Source organism: Pecten maximus, chromosome 12 (assembly GCF_902652985.1).
Source record: "Pecten maximus chromosome 12, xPecMax1.1, whole genome shotgun sequence".
Taxonomy (NCBI): Eukaryota; Metazoa; Mollusca; class Bivalvia; order Pectinida; family Pectinidae; genus Pecten; species Pecten maximus.
In genome coordinates, this window is record NC_047026.1 from 36,756,024 (window position 1) to 36,776,516 (window position 20,493).

Here is a 20,493-nt window from a genome sequence, read left to right on the forward strand (position 1 = left end):
TACATTTTCTAGACGTACAGTACAACTACTTAATATTGCAAAATGCGTACATGTACATTTTACAACTTGTCATGTACAGTACAACTACCCAATATCCATTAACATTCCTAACATTCGAATCCAACATTCCATGATTTGACGGTATGAAATTGAGGTTACTTGGTGTATAGGAGGATACGTGTTACATAGGGTAGAGCACGTGGTGACAAACTTATATTCCGAATGCCTTTTAGTCCAAAGGTAGCAGTGTACAGTAAAAATGCCAAATTCTGAAAAATATGGCACATGTTTTAGATATGTAAACATTGCCAGTTAACCTTACATATAACCTCGAATAAAGTATATATATTTGAAATCTGTACAACATTTGCAATTTTAATAGAGCTCTGAAGCATAAGTAAACTGATATTTTCTGTGATTTTTAGAGCTGTGAATACCATGGTAACAGCTTAACAAATTCTCAAAAATTGCTAAATATTATGATATTTGACCCAAAATGGCACAATTCTCTACACAATTTTTTTTTCTGAAACCTATTTAAAATTAGATATCTCTATCCCAAAGACAGAATTAATCTTGTTTGGACATATGCTGTAAATTAAGTTTTTCCGCTATCTTACCTTTGTTGTGGGCTTCCATTTTGCGCTGTAGGCAAAACTAAATTTCCTGTGTAAACACACGTTCGGAAAATCCGGATATTTGAAATCCGGAACCAATTTATTGATTTTTGTTTTAATAAATGTGAAGCCTGTATGTACTACTTCATACTGAATATACCAATTATAGTGTACATTTATTTTTTCATTTTTTATGCATATCATAATACAGGAGTTATTTGCTTAACAAAAAAATTGCCCATGGCCAGGCTGTCTTACTGTGGTGTGCTACCAAAGGCACAACAGCTCACTCACGCTCTCCGCATTTATATTAATCGCGAGATTTGTCACGGAGCCGAGAACGAGGCTTTTACTACGTGTGCTGAACATAAACTACATACATGGTCGTTGTTTACATGTCGAGCATACGTGAACTTTGCCTTATAATGCTTTCATTTAAACATATTAACATGGTTAACATTTAAATACTTAATTTTAAAATGTAGCGATATGCATACAAAACATCGATAAAATTTTAGGCCGGTGAAGTTGACAATGTTCAAAAGGTAATCAGCAATCCAATAGCCGTCCGGCACAATCGGAATTCGAGTCTATTCCTTTTCTTTTCTCGCTAAGTTCCAACGAATCATTTCCTTTTCTAAGGAAATACCCGGGTTTTGCCGATCCCACTCACTTGTGGCAGAATCTGTCTGCGTTTTCCCAGGTCCACGCTTTCGGTGTCCCGCCATTTTGTATGGACTGTAAAACCCGCCGTTGCATTGAGGGACTAATTTCAGAGAAACTTGGCCCGGCATTTTTTGGGGGAATTCCCCGCATACTTTCATAAATACACATTTTCTTTCAGTTTCTGATTCACGATAGTCTGTTAGGTATTATCAAGTCAAAGAACTGTAAAAAGCTCAAAATGTTTGTGTTTACGCGCCAAGAACTCTTTCTGCGCATGCCATGCATGCTTTTTTATTCTGTTTGTTTCTGTTGCTTTTTTCGCTCCAAATCTTTATCTGTGAAAGTTTCTTTTGAACCATTTGATTTTGAATCTGTCTTTATCTTTAATTTCTTATTTTTCACAATAGAGTTAAAAAAAGATTTAATAAAAATTTTGAGTAATGCTAATATAAAACTAAATATCAACATTACTGCACAACGTGTATCAATATATTACGGACTAGCGGCCCTTCGGACTATCGAGCCTTTGGACCGTTGGGTCTTCGAACTATTGAGTCTTCAGACTAAAAGGCATTCGGAATATAAGTTTGTCACCACGTGCTCAACCCTATGTAACACGTATCCCCCTGCACAAAGTAACCTCAATTTCATACCGTCAAATCGTGGAATGTTGGATTCGAATGTTTGAATGTTAATGGATATTAGGTAGTTGTACTGTACATGACAAGTTGCAACATGTACATGCACATATATAAAATAATACAAATACTAATTCTATCTCACCACCTCCTCCCTCCTCCCTCATCCGACCCCACCCTACCCCCACGGAATATCTCTATAGCTACTTATAAAGATCTTCAACTTTACTTACTCCCACACGGGTCATATTACACTCGCCGTAAGATAGCGTGCTCACTGGCTGCCATGGCGATAGGGCAAACTGGCAGAAATAGCTTATTTGAAAATACTAACCACACGTCTTTTTGAAATTTAACGTACATGAACTATGTACATGCACATATATATAGTATTAGATATAATTACATACACGTATCGTGGGTGTATGTTTGACTTTGGCTTAGGGGCTTGTGTGAAAGCCACGTTGACATGGTAAAGTTTGGCGTGTCTGGTCCTTGTGCTCATATTTTCTGTATAAAATGAAGCTGTAGCAGCTTTTGTGCAGATATTCATATCAGTGAAAACAGGATGCTATCTCGTTAAGTTACATGTGTCAGAATTAGTTTGGATTTAAACAAATAAGTTTAACAATCTGACGGGAAATAGTTTGAAGTTTATATACGTAGAGAAACATGCCTATACTAACCTGATTTCTGACTCTCTGATCTCTGCTGGAAGACTGCTGACGCGCTATCTGTACATACACAAGCGTGAATCACCGGGTGGTATATCTACATAATGCAATACTCTAGATACGAGACCACAAGCCAACCAACCGGTGTCCATCACGGTCTCTGCATTTACATTTAGGTGTACGAAATACCTTTATCTAATGAACTCTCCTATACGTGGCAAGTATAATCACGACTGTATTACAAGAAGTAAACCAAACTAAATATTTTACTACGTGTTTTACTGGTGACTCAAACCCACCCATTCGTTCATACCAATTTCAAATGATGTGAATTTTATATCAAATCAAAGTATGAACTTTTCTCTACTTTAAAAAAGATGTCATATTGTAAAGGTTTGATAACAAATAAAAGAGCACATGGGTACTTGAAGGAGAGTAACTATGGCGTATACAGTGGACGTTCGAACCACAGGCGCTTGCATAGAAAATGAGAATTAAAAAAAAATGATATCAGTGGTATGTGTAGTGTGTAAAAAGTGAAGGCAGAAAACTCCGTCAATAGCGAAACGGCACCCCATCTCACTTCAATCGGCTAAAAAACACATTTATCAAAAACTACACGGTTCACACTAAATGCGACCGTCATTAGGAAACATTCATCTTTAACCTACCGTGTCACTCAATACGAATCGTTACATCCAAAACACAATAATCCGTGAAAACATCGCCGAATACCTCGCTCAGAACGCTATTTTTCAAACTGCTCCCTCAGCCTGTCCAGATTCTTCATTTACATACGGGATTACGTTTATATAATCGTCTGTGGTCAGGTGCACTTTTTGGGGTCATCTCCGAATGCATTTCGTCCGGGAAATGCTTCGGCTCATTGATAAGTTTCGTCTAATTTACGATTATTTGAAGAGTTTCGTCGAATGAACGATGATCTATATTCATAAATTATTTATTATATTGAACGTAAGAGTACACAGGAAAAGCAAACGAAGTCAAGAATGCCAATTCTGCAATCACATTCACGTAGTAGGCCTAGACATTTCATACTTGAAAATTGAAAAAATAAAAAACAAAGATAGAAGGGAAATGGATTTGCATACTTTTGTTACAAAGGTAGAACAAAATGCTTACTTTAATGTATTTATTGATTAACTTTTGTCAGTTTACTGAAATCAGGACGAACAAAAAGAAAAGTGGTTCACGGATAAGACTGTCATCATGTTACTGAAGCGTATACATGTGTACCAACATTACTTACTTCAGACCTGTTCGTTTATTTCTGCACATTTTACAAATATCATGTCGTTGTCAATACAAAGATCATACTTCAGACTTGCCAAACGATTTGTGCGTTGTGATCAGTGATCCATCATCAATTTATTTTCATGAGTCCCACAATGTTAAATTTAATATCTCCCAGAAATTCTTCGAGTTCCATCAAAATTGTATGAGTGCATACAAGACTCTGGACTTGCATATATAATTATCACAGTGTGATTATCGAATTATTGAGGATGAGCTTCTTTTTATTTTGAACCCATTTTTATTCAAATTTTTGAAACCGTTATCATTTGCTCACTTGATTTCGATTTTCATAAACTTGATATCATTTTGCCGCTTAGTGTCCACAATGTCAAAGATTTTAACGCATTGTAAAGTATTCTTCGTAATACTGATTATCTATGTAATTCTACTTTACATCGCATATATAATATGTAAGTTATTGATGAATTACTTGATTAAGTGTAATTGAGTGTGTAAGCATCCAACGCTACTCTAATAATAATTAAGCTGGCTGACGGGCTTACAGAATAAACAAACTGAATTGAAATGAGAAAGAAAAGAGAATACAGGGGTATTTCTAGTAGTTGTTTTGTGTCAAACGCCAGAATTTACGGCTAACGCTAGAACCCTCCTTTCTCGGAAAAAAAGCTCTCAAAGCAAATATAATATACCGATGGTTGAAAACTGCTGATTACAAAACTACAGTCAATATTCAACAAGGCCTAGACAATTAAACCTCTTATTCTTTCTGGTATTGTGTGTGGTCTATATATTTTTAACTAGTCATGTAGTGATTCATTTTTTTTTAAATTGAAGATAGGCATAACCCTAAATAGATGGCAAGTTCAATTTGAAAACAAAATATCAAACAACTATCAGCTATTACCCCATCCAAATGTTTACAACTTCGAAAAATTTCAACCGATACTGCTCGTTCATGGTATAATGCCTATGCCCTGTTATTGAGCACCGTTTGGCCCCACATCAATTTCTTTCATATTTTTCTATATGTGGATATATGCAACTAAACCATAAGCCTATAGGATAAGTCATTACGAATAGTCATACTGGACCTCCTTGCATAAAACCAGATTGAGTAAGAAATGATAACCTTGTCCGACACCCGACACAAGTTATTTTCCCAACATATGTATATCAACTCTGAAGCTTACATCTATGCCAGACGTTCTTTATTAAGTTTCAACAACTACATATATCTCATTAAGTTCACTTACTACATACCCATGTCAGATAGGTGTATATGTCGTGGTTGCAAAACCAGATTGAACAATTTGCCTTAAGAGTCCCGAAAACAAATACGACAGGTATATTTATCTAAATATAACTGGCTGCAGCAAATACTGACTGCTGAGAGCATCAGCATACATTGTATGTGGGAAATGTTACAAGCGCTTCATCAAACAATTAAAGGCCGTTGCAATCGAAGGTTAAGGTTGATACCTACATTAAAATCTTGTAATTTCAATTCTATTTCACCCACATTGTAACTATTTCAGCAAATCGCATTCGTGTGATCTTGAACGAAGTTCGGGGTCACCAATGTTAACTAAAGTTATACCATTTAACAGGGCAACAATCTTGCCAAACATCAAGACTCACCGACTTTTGGTTATAAAGAAACAAAAGTTTAAGGACAAATGGTCACGAATCTGTATTTTTGTTTTTTGAAACAAATGTGTAAAACGTCGAATTTACCGGTTTTCATTTTTTTCATAAATCGTGTATTGAAATATATCACTACTAGCCAACTTTTAACCAAGTATAATTTAATTTTGTTTGAAACACGCATTTTCATTGGCTGATATAATTTTGTTATACCTCCATAAACAAATTTTGACGTTGCGAAATGTAACGTCATTTTTGATTGGCTGATGACGTTGCGTAATAATTTATCACAGAAAAGAGTTCGCCAAAGAAAGTGAAATATCTTGGTGTGTATAAGACGAAATTAAATTATAAGAATTAACATCAATTATTTTTTCTGTTATACAGTCATAACATAAAAAACTGGAGTGTACTCCCTTCATAAACCGCTTCGCGGTTTATTTAGAGTACACTCCAGTTTTTTTCTGTTATGACTGTATAACAGAAAAAATAATTGATGTTAATCCTTAAATAAAAGGTAGACTGGTTCTGGAACTATGCAAATTCAGATGTCCAAAATGGGAATTTTCTCATTTGTGATGGAGTTTTGATTTGTTTTTTGCTTAAAACAGCAATAAAAATAAACATTTTCCCTTGAAATATCGTAATATTTGGTATCAAAATGTTAGTTGAAATATTCTGAACACAACGATGGGAATGATTGGGAATTATACAGCAGCACCTCTAGCAGCGACACAGGTGTTAGTCAAGGAGGTCACATTTTTCACAGAATTAATTCTAAAACTAAATTTTCCAGATTTAAACTTCTCATACCCATACATTTTTTTTAACATATTTTGAAAATCTAAGCGGGGGCCAATGCTAATGTTAAATCTCCATATATGTTGGCCTTTCATATTTTTGTGTCTCCTTCTTAATATACAAATACAAACACCATAGAAATGCAATTATTTCATTGGCAATACATTTAACCAATTATTATTCATATATGTCATGGAGGCACATCTCCAATATGTTGTGATTAAAGAACATGTTGTGATTAGATTGTAGTTTTTTAGTCTATATCATTGAAGGAATATAATGAAGCTACTATAGGTGACTGTTTTTAAATATGAGATATGACAACTTATTAATACATCGAATGCATGCTAACAGTACAAGTGCTTAATATCCCAGAGTGGTGTTCTTTGAACCCCGCATTATCCTCTTTGAAATATCTTTTTAATTTGAAAATCATCTGTACTCTTCTCATCCACTCCAAATGATCTCTTGCTCCACAACTGCTAGAAGTTAGCTACACGTTTTATGCCACATATCATTCAAGTTAATGTAAGGGTTAATATCATTTGGAACTGATACAGAACTAAGCATTTCTGATCAACAGTTTGTGATATGCTATTGTCACATATAGATCTTATGTCTAAACAGTGATTGGTTGAAATACATTGGGTCTTGGTCCTCCAGGTATCATGTATTTGTATACATTTAGCCTTAATTTGGTTTCAAGTTTCAGTTAGAGACCAGCATTCAGACTTTCACCGAGGTGGTCCAGGTTTTGATTACCGGACTGGACTTGAAAATGTATGGGGTCACCTTTCGAACCACATGGGGTTCCTATGTGCTGCTTTCTCCCACAGTAAGACCCCATTGCGCGCTTCAAACTGGGCCAACGAGAGTGATCAATATGAGTTGTCATTTTTTGTTTTGTAATTGTTGTAACATAAATAAAGTTTACATACATTTTTCAATATCATGACTTCAAGCAACATGAATGCATCATCCAGCTAACCATATTCATGGTAGATATGTATATATTTATCATATGACTACCGTTATATACGGTGTCATAAACCCATCACGTAAATTTTCTTTATGACACTAGTAATAACACCTTTCGCTAGCCTACGTACGCTGATTGGCTGGTTCCGTGAGAACTGTATTCATACGCGTGGGAACGACCTACATCATGTACTTCTTTTTACTACGACTCGTAAAAATGGCGACCTATAGTGCTTGTAAACTTTGAAAAAAAATCAACTGAACGACAAATCGGTCTATTAGTATTAACAGAACATGTTGTACAATCAAAGATGAAATCCTAGATGTACACAGCCTAAGTTTTTTTAATTATATTTATACTATAAGATGTTAATTAGGCCTAGCAAACATCTATTTTATGACCCCTAGTAACATATTTTAACTCCGATAGAAAATTGCGGTTGCGTTGTCCGATGAGACATATCTAGTCTAGATTCTTTTCAAATAAACAAATAATAGCATTATTTAATAAAATCCTCATGAAAAACGGCAATGTAGTTTGTTACAACTTGCCTTCAACGTTTACTCAGAATAACATGCTGACACTGTCGTCGACAAACACGTGTAATGTCAACACAAACAACACTGCCAACAAATCGGCATCCAACGTCGCTTTTCACGGCAGTCTGAACACAATGTTCAGTGGGAATATTCATGGTGGAAAATTTCACATCTCCATAAACTCGCGCGAGGACGAGGATAAACACAAAGCAGTGAAAAGGCGCCGTACAATGGTTCTGTACGACAGCGACAGCGAATAGACATTTGTACGAAGCCTCCATTATCGCGCCAAGTGACGTCACAGCTTCGTCACATCAAAAACAGTCGCTCATGTACTTTCAAACTAAAATATTTTCGTCATTGTTTCAAACACCAAGGACAATTTATCTATTATAGATTAAATGAAAAAATGCTGAAATTTTGTTTTGAGACGTGTATTTAATAAAATTAATCCTTTTCAAGAGTCAGTTGTGTTAGAACTATTTCTTCTCTCGTCGGTATAATTGACCTACTTCAAAGGTTCGGGTGCTTTGGTTGAGATGTGACGATTCAAGGCAAAAGAGAGAATCAGTTTTTGATGGAGAACGATGAAAGAAAACGTCATATGATAAAAAGAATCTGTCATTCGTTTCCCTTCATATTTGATTTATGATACTCGTTTAGAATTTTTTATTTTTGCTCGCCAGAGGCTCGCAAAAATAAAAAAATTCAAAACTCGTATCATAAATCTAATATGAAGGGAAACTCATGACAGATCCTCTATATATATATGTTCTCCATGATAAAACAATTGGTTGGTTTTTGTTTAACGTCCTATTAACAGCCAGGGTCATTTAAGGACGTGCCAGGTTTTGGAGGTGGAGGCAAGCCGGAGTACCCGGAGAAAAACCACCGACCTACGGTCAGTACATGGCAACTGCCCCACGTAGGTTTCGAACTTGCAACCCAGAGGTGGAGGGCTAGTCATAAAGTGTCGGTACACCTTAACCACTCGGCCACCGCGGCCCCAATGCTGGATAAAACAACGAATTAAGATGTAGAAAAGCGTTATATCTACAAATGTACCTTACCTGGATATAATTGGTTTTGGGAACAAAGGACATCCATTTTAATGAACATCCCGCTTGAAACTCAATAAATCAAACAAGCATATCAACAACGGAAAAATACAACTAGACATTGGCTTTAGGTCATGATCAGGGTATCTTAACTTCAGCTACATGGACACCAGCATTGAAGGTTGCAAGATCTTATTGGTGATTCAGAGTTGTGTGTAACAAGAGATAACATTTACCGGTATTCAGCAAATTTTACACGAGTCTGGAACACAAAAACAGCCATATGCAATTTCATATGAAGGATTCAAATCGGATCTTTGCATTTTTTCCAAGTTTTTCTGCAAACCTATTTTCATGAGATAGATAAGAAAAGAAACATTATATAATGAAATAAGACCTTTCATATCTTTGCACTACTAGGATAATGTACAGGATAATTTGGAATGTTTAACATTGTCAAAGGCATAGTGATTCATGCTTACAAATAAATGAGTAAATTATGGGCATATGTAAACTTGATATAAAAACAACCAAATATTTCTGCTATCTCTTTCATTTGATTTGAGAAAATATTTTTCAACATGAAAATGAGATTTAAAACAATGAGCATATCTTTCCTCTAGATGTCACATCTATATCCTTTAACCATTTAGGAATAAACTGATCCTGTATTCTTTCTTTGAGGCCAAAATTTAAAATTGCTTGTTTTGCACAAATTTGAAACCAGTGCTGGCAGTTCAGATACATCTTTTGATCTGTTCAAACTATCAGTGTCAGGCTTTTTGATCAACATGCTTTACATGTATAGACATGTGACCCATGATTTGTTATCGGGAAGATTAGTTATAATTCTCTACTGCAGTCCTCCTCCTTAATAGGCACTATAATGACATACTATAAAACTACAAAATATATATCAATATCAATGAATATATGTTTATTAAATCCACTTTATTAGCACTTTTCTCATTACAGGTGTAATTTGATGGTGAAATAATAACAACAGCAATAACTAAAATAATGTTAACATTACTTGTAGGCTAACGTTATATTTTGAACAATAAAATGTTTAATCAATACAGTCGTGACAATGCTGTGTTGATAATCGATTATGTAATGAGTTTTTCTCACAGAGCTGTCGGTTACTATTCTATCAGACCTGGTCACGTTCTGATAGTATTACTGGCACCATCGTGTCCCTGTGCTCGCATGAAGCCGATAGCGATGTTCTTTTCCTGCATAAATTCAACTAGAAGGTCGCTTATATGCCTACCTTTGATTGACTTGATATGGAGAACCCCAGAAAATATCTTTTCACTGATGTCTCAAAATGTTTTCAGACGCTACTTCTTCTTGTTTGGATTTGAGGAAAATGTCTATTTCCTGAAAACCCGTTGAGAATTGACCTTTTAAGTTTTCATTTTTCAACGACACAGCCAATTTTCAGGGTTCATATTCAACGTTGAAAACTGACCTAGGGTTTATTATAAACGGGGGTCCATCAACGTTGCACAGATATACCGAGATATTTTAAGATTTAAGCAGTATCCGTTTTATTGAACATTGAATATTCATATACAATTTTATTACTTTAATTACAGAACTCTGTGTTCCAAAATATTTTTTAATATGTTCTATACGTTTTTATTTAGAATATATAGGGCTTGAAGAGAACTTGCCTGTTGCCACCCGATTAATTACTATGACAAAACAGATTTTGGGTTATCTCTCTTTGTCCACATTTTGAGACCGAACGTTATATATACTGTATAAACAATGCAGTGTCTGGGTCTATCCGTATTTAATTGGTATTTATCCTCTTTAAATTCAAAAGATACAATTGGTACCACAAAGTTATGGACGGTTATACACACGTGGTATGTAGGTTTTGGTGTTGTACATCAGCATAGTCTTGTTTTCAATCGATTATAACTGATCTTTGTCAGAGATTATCACTTTTAGTTGTTAAGATCAAGAATAGAATAAAATCTTCCTGAGAAAAAAAACAACACTATCAATCAACCAATCAATCACTCAATCAATAAATCAATCAATGGATTTAAGGTAAATAGATAAAATTAATCGAATAGATAAATTTAATTAACCAAATATTTATGGATCACACTCCACTCTTACATCATTTGTGCCGAAAAAAAGACCAAATATCATCAATCCATGATACAGTTTGCTGCAGAAGGCTTTTAAAAACTTCTATAAGTTCGTTTACAATCGCCTTCTTTAAATTCATAGACAACACCAATGGCAAGTCTTGTTTTGGACACTTCACAGACAAATATCCAACCCATAACCCCTTCCCTTTGTATTCTGGGAACAAAGAATGTCAGTATCTCATTCATAACATCCAGGTATACAGTGCAGGTATCATCTCATCCGTCAGGCTTGACGGGATACAGCACGATTTTATTTATTTTTATCTAGTGTATGTCCCCGACTGGTAGTCACACCAGCTGCATTGTTCAGATGTTTTATCTGCAGGTACATCTGTTACAGTTTGCATTTGTATGCATTACAGGTTAACATGTGAAGCCACCGACAGGGAAATTATTTCAGAAAATTTGGGTAATTTTCATCGTTTTCATTTACCTTCAGATATGCTCACCTGTTGATTATTCTGGTGTGTGACAATTGACGATGAGAAGGAGGGCATATTGGAAAATATAGCAGTTCTGTTTATAAAATAATTATAAAATAATATAAAATAATAGATATGACCATCTGAGACTTTTTATGTATAATGTATCCAAAAAGTAACTAATAAGAGTTAAGGTTACTAATTCAAGTTATAATTGATTTTATTTCTTTGGTGTTTCTATTTTGTTAAAATGGACATGGGCGCCTGAATACTTTATGGAGTCTACCCTGTAGCCCCATGGCTTTCCCCGAGTTCTGAAAGTATCCAAAGTTTATCTTGTGGTCTTACAACAACTGATTGTTTTGGTATACATTCCTTGGAATATGATAAAACTGCTCGTTGATTTAAACACTGGCGATATCAACAGAATCAAAATGTTTGGAAAATGTCTGTTCACAGCAAACGTAGACGATATAAAACAGATAGCGTGATACTAAGCCAAGGAATATGCTTGTGAAATATCATGTTAGAAATCTGTTGAAGAATGGTGGTCAACATGCATTCGCTTGAATAATTCAACTCATATGCAAATTTAGAATGGAAGAGTTTACTACAAATTAAGCGTATGGGAGCATGCCACCAGACGGCTCCATATGAGTATAGGTCCATGAACGAGAGCAAGACACCCCTCGACACTAACATTATCGTATAACATGAAAAATCACGGAGTCATCGATAAATCACTCAGGTACGAATGATTTTGGTTTGGTTTATTTTGTTTAACGTCCTGTTAACAACCAGGGTCATTTAAGGACTAGTCTACGGTCAGTACCAGGCAAGTGCCCCACGTGGGTTTCAAACACGTAACCCAGAGGTAGAGGGCTGGTGATAAAGTGTCGGATCACCTTTACCAGTTGGCTTCCTCGAAAGAAGCATTTGTAGTAGACCCATGTGTATGGTTTTGTAACATGTAATTTCACGTTAACAGGACTCCAGATATACTCACGTTAACATTCGCACACACATCTAATATGGAAATATAGTTTTATGTGCAACAAGTATTAAGCATACCTATTCAATTCTAATTAATAACACTAAATAACATGCATATTTTAATTAAATATCACTTAGTCACAAGACAACATCCACTAATTGTGTCGCTTTTTGTGTTCATTGCCCTGAAGTTTTTGTTTCGTGGAAAATATTTGTTCATGGTCAATGCAACCTCAGGAAGCATATGGTAATGTTGGCTTCACCTTCAGAGATAGGTCCAACGATATAGCAGCGAGAGATGGACCGCAGCTGGTCTTTCAATTTTAGATTTTGTTTACATACATCTAAAACCACATTCAGTTGGTCGAAAGCATGCACATCTTTCGGGACAGGTACATTAAGAAAATATTGACATGTCCGACGTGAATAATCGTCGTATTCCTCGTGCTCTCGACGACTTTTTTCCGTCGAGGAAATCCTCGTGCTCTCGACGACTTTTTTCCGTCGAGGATATTCTCGTGCTCTCGACGACTTTTTTCCGTCGAGGATAGCCTCGTGCTCTCGACGACTGATCAATTCTACTGTGTAGCGCCTTCATCCCACTATCTTGGAGAACGTATCTGCATGGTAGATATGTTTGTCGCTCAAGTGCCCATTTAAATATTCACACAACTTTGAAGGGAGTTTTCTGTTTTCACATTATTGACTACATGTATATTAAATAAAACGGTGGGTTTGATCACAGCAGTGAACGTCTGGGTAATAAGTGAGGCTACAAGACGGCTTACAGGTTCAACCAAAGCTTGAATAAGATTTGAAAAAAAAAAAAAAATCATCATCAGATGTGTTTATTGGTAAGTTGGTACGTGAGAATTTACCAGTGCTGATTGGATTTAGGGATTCACCAGCAGAGTTTTTAGGGACTCGGATTCTATTGTGTCTTCCGAATAGGACTCACAAGTTTGCAACTTTAAACAAGACACGGGTGTGTTCATATGTTATAATAAGCGGCTCGCTTACTTGTTGAGGCGTAGGCGTGCACCTGTAGGTCACTCGACTCCATTGTCCAAACAAAGAAAATCAAACATTTTAGCATCAGATATTTCCCCCTTACTGAAAAAAAAGTTTGTTGGTTTGCCAACTAAATAGTACAGTTATTAAATTATAATGTATAAACAAACGTAGAAATATATCCTGGAAATATCGAAATTGCACCTCCGATCTTGACAACTGTGTCCACTGCCATATCACATGACTCCTGCATTTCCTTGCTTACATAACGATACTGTACAAGATACCTGTTATCCTTACGTTATACATATACAGTGTAAAATGGCCACGTTACATCGCCAGGTATAATCAATATGGAAATCAAATGTAACGATGACAGGTCATTTTTGGTATATTTACACTAATATCTCGCCATGCTTGGCTGTGTCTAGGAATGAATTATAAGAACATCACATAGTGATCACGGGCTCAATGTTAGCTATGCCATTGAAATATCGATACACAAGATCTGGGCATTGTTCACCTGTTTATAACTAACAAACAAAGTTAATTTTCTACCCGTAGAACTAGTCCAGTTCTAGATGACGAAAAAGGTAAGTGTCATAAATGATTCTGAGTAATCAAGATTAGTGCTGACGATTTAACTAATTATTAGTTAAGGGAAATGTTATTCAGTAATGGATGTTTCACTGATGAAAAGTTGCAGAAGTAAGACGCCACGAAAGTAAGCCTTGTGCAAGTAATGAGACAAATGACCTCAAATTTAAGACGGCCTTGAAAATAGGCCTGGTTCGAAATTAAGCCTGGGAGTTCCTTAACAAAGAAAGAAAATAAGCCACGACTTTTTGTCGATATCTAAGGGTATATCATATTCTTGTTCGATAATGTGGTTTTAGTCCTGTATTTTGGGATTGGGGCGAATGGTTCACAATGTGGACTGGTTGGATGTCTGTTGTGTGTCTTCGTCAGTATGCTTCAATGATCAGGTAGTACTATAATCACGGCAGCATTTCCGTGCTATCACCAGGGGACAAAATAACGAAACTACCACAACTTCCCAAAACACACACACACAATGCCAAATGCATGCATCTCGTACACAAGGAAGGCAATCCTTAATTGACTTTAACTTTTGATATGGCTTTAGAAACACAAAACAAAACGCACACCACATGCATCACAGCGATGACTGTTACTGTCATCGGATTGTTTCTGTCCTGGGTATGGCTGCCGACTTTCGGTCGCTGATTTTTTTATTCACTTGATTTTAAGATGTAAATTAAACTAGTGAGAATGATAATGAACTCAAAAAAGATAACTTTCAACAGTTATTTAACATGTGTAAGAACATTTGTACCAAATACAATACAAATACACTAAAAACCACGTGGCGCAGTGGGGTCGTTCACAATGATCTCTAGCTACTTAACCTCACCGTTAAAGATGTACATCTATGGAACACTAGCGGTACGATTGGAAAGACATTGAATCTTTAAGCCTGGAGCACGTGTCATGTCCAGCTATAGCCATAATATAACATTCGCTAACTCCAGTTCCTGCTTTTCACTCTCAAAACACGAGATTACACATCAATAATACTAGCCTTAACGGTAAGAAACAGCTCTAGAGAGGAAATATTCATCAGCAACTCGTGGATTGATTACACAAATAATGTTTGAAAATAACTCAAATGTAAACAAAAAATTGGGTAGGTCCTACTTTTCAAACATTAATACCTCGCCTTGAAAGAAATATGGCGTTTAATTACACAGAAAAGAAAAGTTCTTATTGGCAAAGTTAATACCTCCACATTGGTTAATGTAGAACCAGATTCATTACAACGGAGTAGACACCTTCACACATTCCTAATAATTCACAAAGGGCGGACAGCAGGTACAATATCACATACAATGTACGTATTTTGTTACATAGCATTCCATCTTTATTGCCCCAGTATTAAGGTAGGCTCGTTACGTAACCTTTTCAGATTCCTTCGAAATTATAAACCGAGCATGGAGTCGTGTGCAGAACCAGCCGAGGTAAGCAATTTAAAAAAAAAATAAAAAAATAAGGCATCTGAATGCAATTTCACCATATAATTTGTTGTCCGATTGTTCGGGCAGCGAATCTTGAGCAATTATTTAATCATTAAATGGCAATAAAATGCTGATTGTAAAGTAGAACTAGCAGCATTTAAGAATATTATACAAACAATAATATGATAGTGATAGCTCCCGGTCAAATACATATCCGTCGCGTGGCCACGATCGTAAGATTTGATAAAAGCCACGGAGGTTTGTTTTCTTTTTGTGACATAAATTAATGCAATCATTATGGCTATATTCAAATAACCTAACTTCGAGCCTTCTGCCAGGAATAAAATGTAGGGAAAACAAGACGTCAACTGTTTTTTTCGCAAATGATTTTTTTTTATCAAACTGTGAAGATAATGATTGAAATACAGGATCGATGCAGCATTCTTTGGTGGCATGTGATGTTATCAGGTCTTTCTTATTTTACGGCATGTCGATAGAGCCCGCAAAATGGAAAAATTGCATGAAATTTATGTTGTTATATATTATTATTTTTACTTTTTTACTCTTTAAACTCGAATAATATTGAACAACGATTTTGTCAATAATACAATGTAAATAACGAATCATTTACTACTGTCGTCATATGATAATCTCTTATTATTCCCATAAAGAGCATTAGTAAGTTTATTTCAAAATCAACAATAGGAGGACAAAATTCGAATGAAAGGAAATATTTGCATGTGAAACCTTGAAAAATTGGTATTCTGAAAAGTCAAGCGCCTTCTGATTGGTCGACGACACCTGACGTGCAAATTAAGGGAAAAGGGTGGTGTTATCTAGAAAAAATATATCAATTACGAAATTGAAATCCAAACTCTTATCTCTGAAGGGCGTTCATGTCAAAAAGGAAATTAATCTATCGCGTTTAAAGCAGTATTTTACCGAGTTAAATATGTTAGCATTAAATAATAAAACAAACATTCAACGTGTTAACAGCTTCGTATGTCACACATGGACATGTCCATCGTATCGCTTTGGCTTTGTATATACAGTCTACCCTCGACCTTTGTATATACAGTCTACCCTCGACCTTTGTATATACAGTCTACCCTCGACCTTTGTATATACAGTCTACCCTCGACCTTTGTATATACAGTCTACCCTCGACCTTTGTATATACAGTCTACCCTCGACCTTTCGCAACCCGAATCTACCGCACCCTCGCATACCGCCACCTAAACCTCTGGAACTAATTTCCATCCTATATAATTCCCTCGTTCGCCACCCTCGTATACCGCAATCCGCCACGTTTGTTAAAATACAAACATTGCGAATCGCTATATATTTCCCTCGACGATATCACCATTTTGTTTTGTTTTTGGTGATCAAGGAACTCTTTAGTGTTCTATCTATAGACATAGGACATTTCCTGTTTTCACTTGAACATTGTACAGGTGCCCTAGCGTTACGCTTGGATGTTTTTCTAACACTGAGGTAGATCGGTATTTGGATGTTTTTATTATGTCACATCAACTGACACTTATGGTTTGGTTTGGAATAAAAGCAGAACTGATTTCTACTGACTTTGTGTTCCTATTGTGTATGGTATGAATGTTTGGCTTCGCCAGCTGACTAGGTGAAAAAGCCACTGCCGAATACTTTCGTGTAACATGAGTTCGACGGATAATAACGAATGGTATGCGGCAAAAAGGAGATCAATGACTCTTTCCAAAAATGTGTGACTTATTTAAAATTGTATAGCCTATAGAATCATTGAATAACGAATCTACATTATGTACATGTATATTGTAAATAGTGTAACTTTGTTCCAGCTAGATTATCCGGTAAACGTTGGTTATGAAATCTCTTCTACCATTTCATTGTTGTAATTTCCATCATTCGATTACTGTCGCCACCCTTGTTATACCACCATAACTGCCGTGGACGAAATGTGGTTATATAAAGACGGTAGATTTATACGCTTGAGTTGTCTACTTACCTTATTGTATAAAGTATCAGTGTATCCGGTAGACTTCGACCTCACTCTTCGCTAGATGAAAACTGATTGATATCCATGTAGTAGTGTCATTATTTGACAATATACTTTTAATATGTTTTTGTATTTTAAATATACGCGCCGTATGAAACGGAAGTCAGCTTTCCGCGAAGCATTCTACGGTACGCAATGCGGCAATAGTTTTAGCGCGCGCGGTAGAATAGCACGTGAGAATGCGAGCGAGCTAATGAGCGGATGTGATGTAACGTGTATGTAAACCTGTTTGTAGTGTACGTATTGTCTATTTATGGAATGCGAGTGTTGAATGTTGGGTAGTTTTACCTGGCGCACTGGTCACTTATGAACAGAGCGGTCAGAGGGACAACATCGTATATTGGTAATCATAGCCAGCATAGAGACGAAAAGATGTAGCGAACACTAGAGTCATTAAACGTAAGTACCTGTGTAAAAATATATATAAGCGTAATGTAATATAGTATCTTTTATATAATATATTTGATTAAAGGTAGTATTTTTGTTAAAAGTAAAGTTGATATTCTGGAAATTAATTCAGATTTCGGGCGTGGTCGTATTACGCGAGTGATTTCAATGAAGCATGGTTTTAATGTGTGCATTATTTTATTCATATAGCTTATTAACTGAACGTTAAGACGAGTACAGAGGACTCGGCGGACATAGTCCGGGAAAACCCTCTTCATACTGAAGAGGTGGGTATTTTAATGTAATTAAGATAAATGAATGATAATTGTATAAATAATGTAAGAGCTGCTATTTCTATATAATGTATAGATTGATTAAAACTGTTTTAATCAATCTATACATTATATAGAAATAGCAGCTCTTACATTATTTATACAATTATCATTCATTTATCTTAATTACATTAAAATACCCACCTCTTCAGTATGAAGAGGGTTTTCCCGGACTATGTCCGCCGAGTCCTCTGTACTCGTCTTAACGTTCAGTTAATAAGCTATATGAATAAAATAATGCAAATATTGTTGAAGGATCTCAGCTTATTGTTATGAATACACTACATGTATCATACTTTAGAACAGAAGACGTTCCAGACCCATCAATGATTTGTACGGCCAGAGTGTCGATCTTACACGGCTTTTCATACTATTTGGGTCGTACATGAATGTGTACGAACACCATTTGGGCTTTCAGGTGCACCTAGATATTTTCATGAGTTTATGGATATTGCATTGTCAGATTTGAGGGATTATACATGCATTCCAAACTTATATGATATGCTTATATTTAGGGAAAAAACATTGAGGGCATTTGAATGGCTTTAGTGTTTTAGTATTGTTAAGTATCATCTATGCTTGGTTTATTTTAGTATTGTTTAGTGTCGTCTATGTTTGGTTTGTTTTAGTATTGTGTAGTGTCGTCTATACTTGGTTTGTTTTAGTATTGTTTAATGTCGTCTTTACTTAGTTTGTTTGAGTATTGTTTAGTGTCGTCTATACTTGGTTTGTTTTAGTATTGTTTAGTATCGTCTATACTTGGTTTGTTTTAGTATTGTTTAATGTTGTCTTAGTTTGTTTAAGTATTGCTTGGTGTCGTCTATACTTGGTTTGTTTTAGTATTGTTTAGTGTCGTCTTTACTTGGTTTGTTTTAGTATTGTTTAGTGTTGTCTATGTTTGGTTTGTTTTAGTATTGTTTAGTGTCGTCTATACTTGGATTGTTTTAGTATTGTTTAGTGTCGTCTATACTTGGTTTGTTTTAGTATTGTTTAGTATCGTCTATACTTGGTTTGTTTTAGTATTGTTTAGTGTCGTCTATACTTGGTTTGTTTTAGTATTGTTTAGTGTCGTCTATACTTGGTTTGTTTTAGTATTGTTTAGTGTCGTCTGTACTTGGTTTGTTTTAGTATTGTTTAGTGTCGTCTATACTTGGTTTGTTTTAGTATTGTTTAGTGTCGTCTATACTTGGTTTGTTTTAGTATTGTTTAGTGTCGTCTATACTTGGTTTGTTTTAGTATTGTTTAGTGTTGTCTATACTTGGTTTGTTTTAGTTTTGTTTAGTGTTGTCTTTGTTTGATTTGTTTTAGTATTGTTTAGTGTCGTTTATACTTGGTTTGTTTTAGTATTGTTTAGTGTCGTATTTACTTGGTTTGATTTAGTATTGTTTAGTGTCGTCTATACTTGGTTTGTTTTAGTATTGTTTAGTGTTGTCTATGTTTGATTTGTTTTAGTATTGTTTAGTGTCGTCTATACTTGGTTTGTTTTAGTATTGTTTAGTGTCGTCTATGTTTGATTTGTTTTAGTTTTGTTTAGTGTCGTCTATGTTTGGTTTGTTTTAGTATTGTTTAGTGTTGTCTATACTTGGTTTGTTTTAGTATTGTTTAGTGTCGTCTATGTTTGGTTTGTTTTAGTATTGTTTAGTGTCGTCTATACTTGTTTTGTTTTAGTATTGTTTAGTGTCGTCTATACTTGGTTTGTTTTAGTATTGTTTAGTGTCGTCTATACTTGGTTTGTTTTAGTATTGTTTAGTGTTGTCTATACTTGGTTTGTTTTAGTATTGTTTAGTGTTGTCTATGTTTGATTTGTTTTAGTATTGTTTAGTGTCGTCTATACTTGGTTTATTTTAGTATTGTTTAGTGTCGTCTATGTTTGGTTTGTTTTAGTATTGTTTAGTGTCGTCTATACTTGGTTTGTTTTAGTATTGTTTAGTGTCGTATTTACTTGGTTTGTTTTAGTATTGTTTAGTGTCGTCTATACTTGGTTTGTTTTAGTATTGTTTAGTGTCGTCTATACTTGGTTTGCTTTAGTATTGTTTAGTGTCGTCTATACTTGGTTTGTTTTAGTATTGTTTAGTGTCGTCTATACTTGGTTTATTTTAGTATTGTTTAGTGTCGTTTATGTTTGGTTTGTTTTAGTATTGTTTAGTGTCGTCTATACTTGGTTTGTTTTAGTATTGTTTAGTGTCGTCTATACTTG

At 35.2% G+C, this 20,493-nt stretch overlaps 1 protein-coding gene across 2 annotated transcripts in view; it reads right to left on the reverse strand.

Moving 5' to 3' along the window:
• LOC117339629 (methyltransferase-like protein 27) overlaps positions 1-17,602 on the reverse strand; it is a 31,851-nt gene extending 14,249 nt beyond the window's left edge. The window contains exon 1 of one of the 2 annotated variants that reach the window (XM_033901325.1): positions 17,527-17,602. The gene's annotated coding sequence lies outside the window, so the exon portion shown is untranslated. Of the gene's footprint in view, positions 1-2,607; positions 2,627-17,526 lie in introns of those variants that run through there. The other variant, XM_033901326.1, reaches the window with a different exon arrangement.
• Between the last annotated feature and the right edge of the window lie 2,891 nt (positions 17,603-20,493).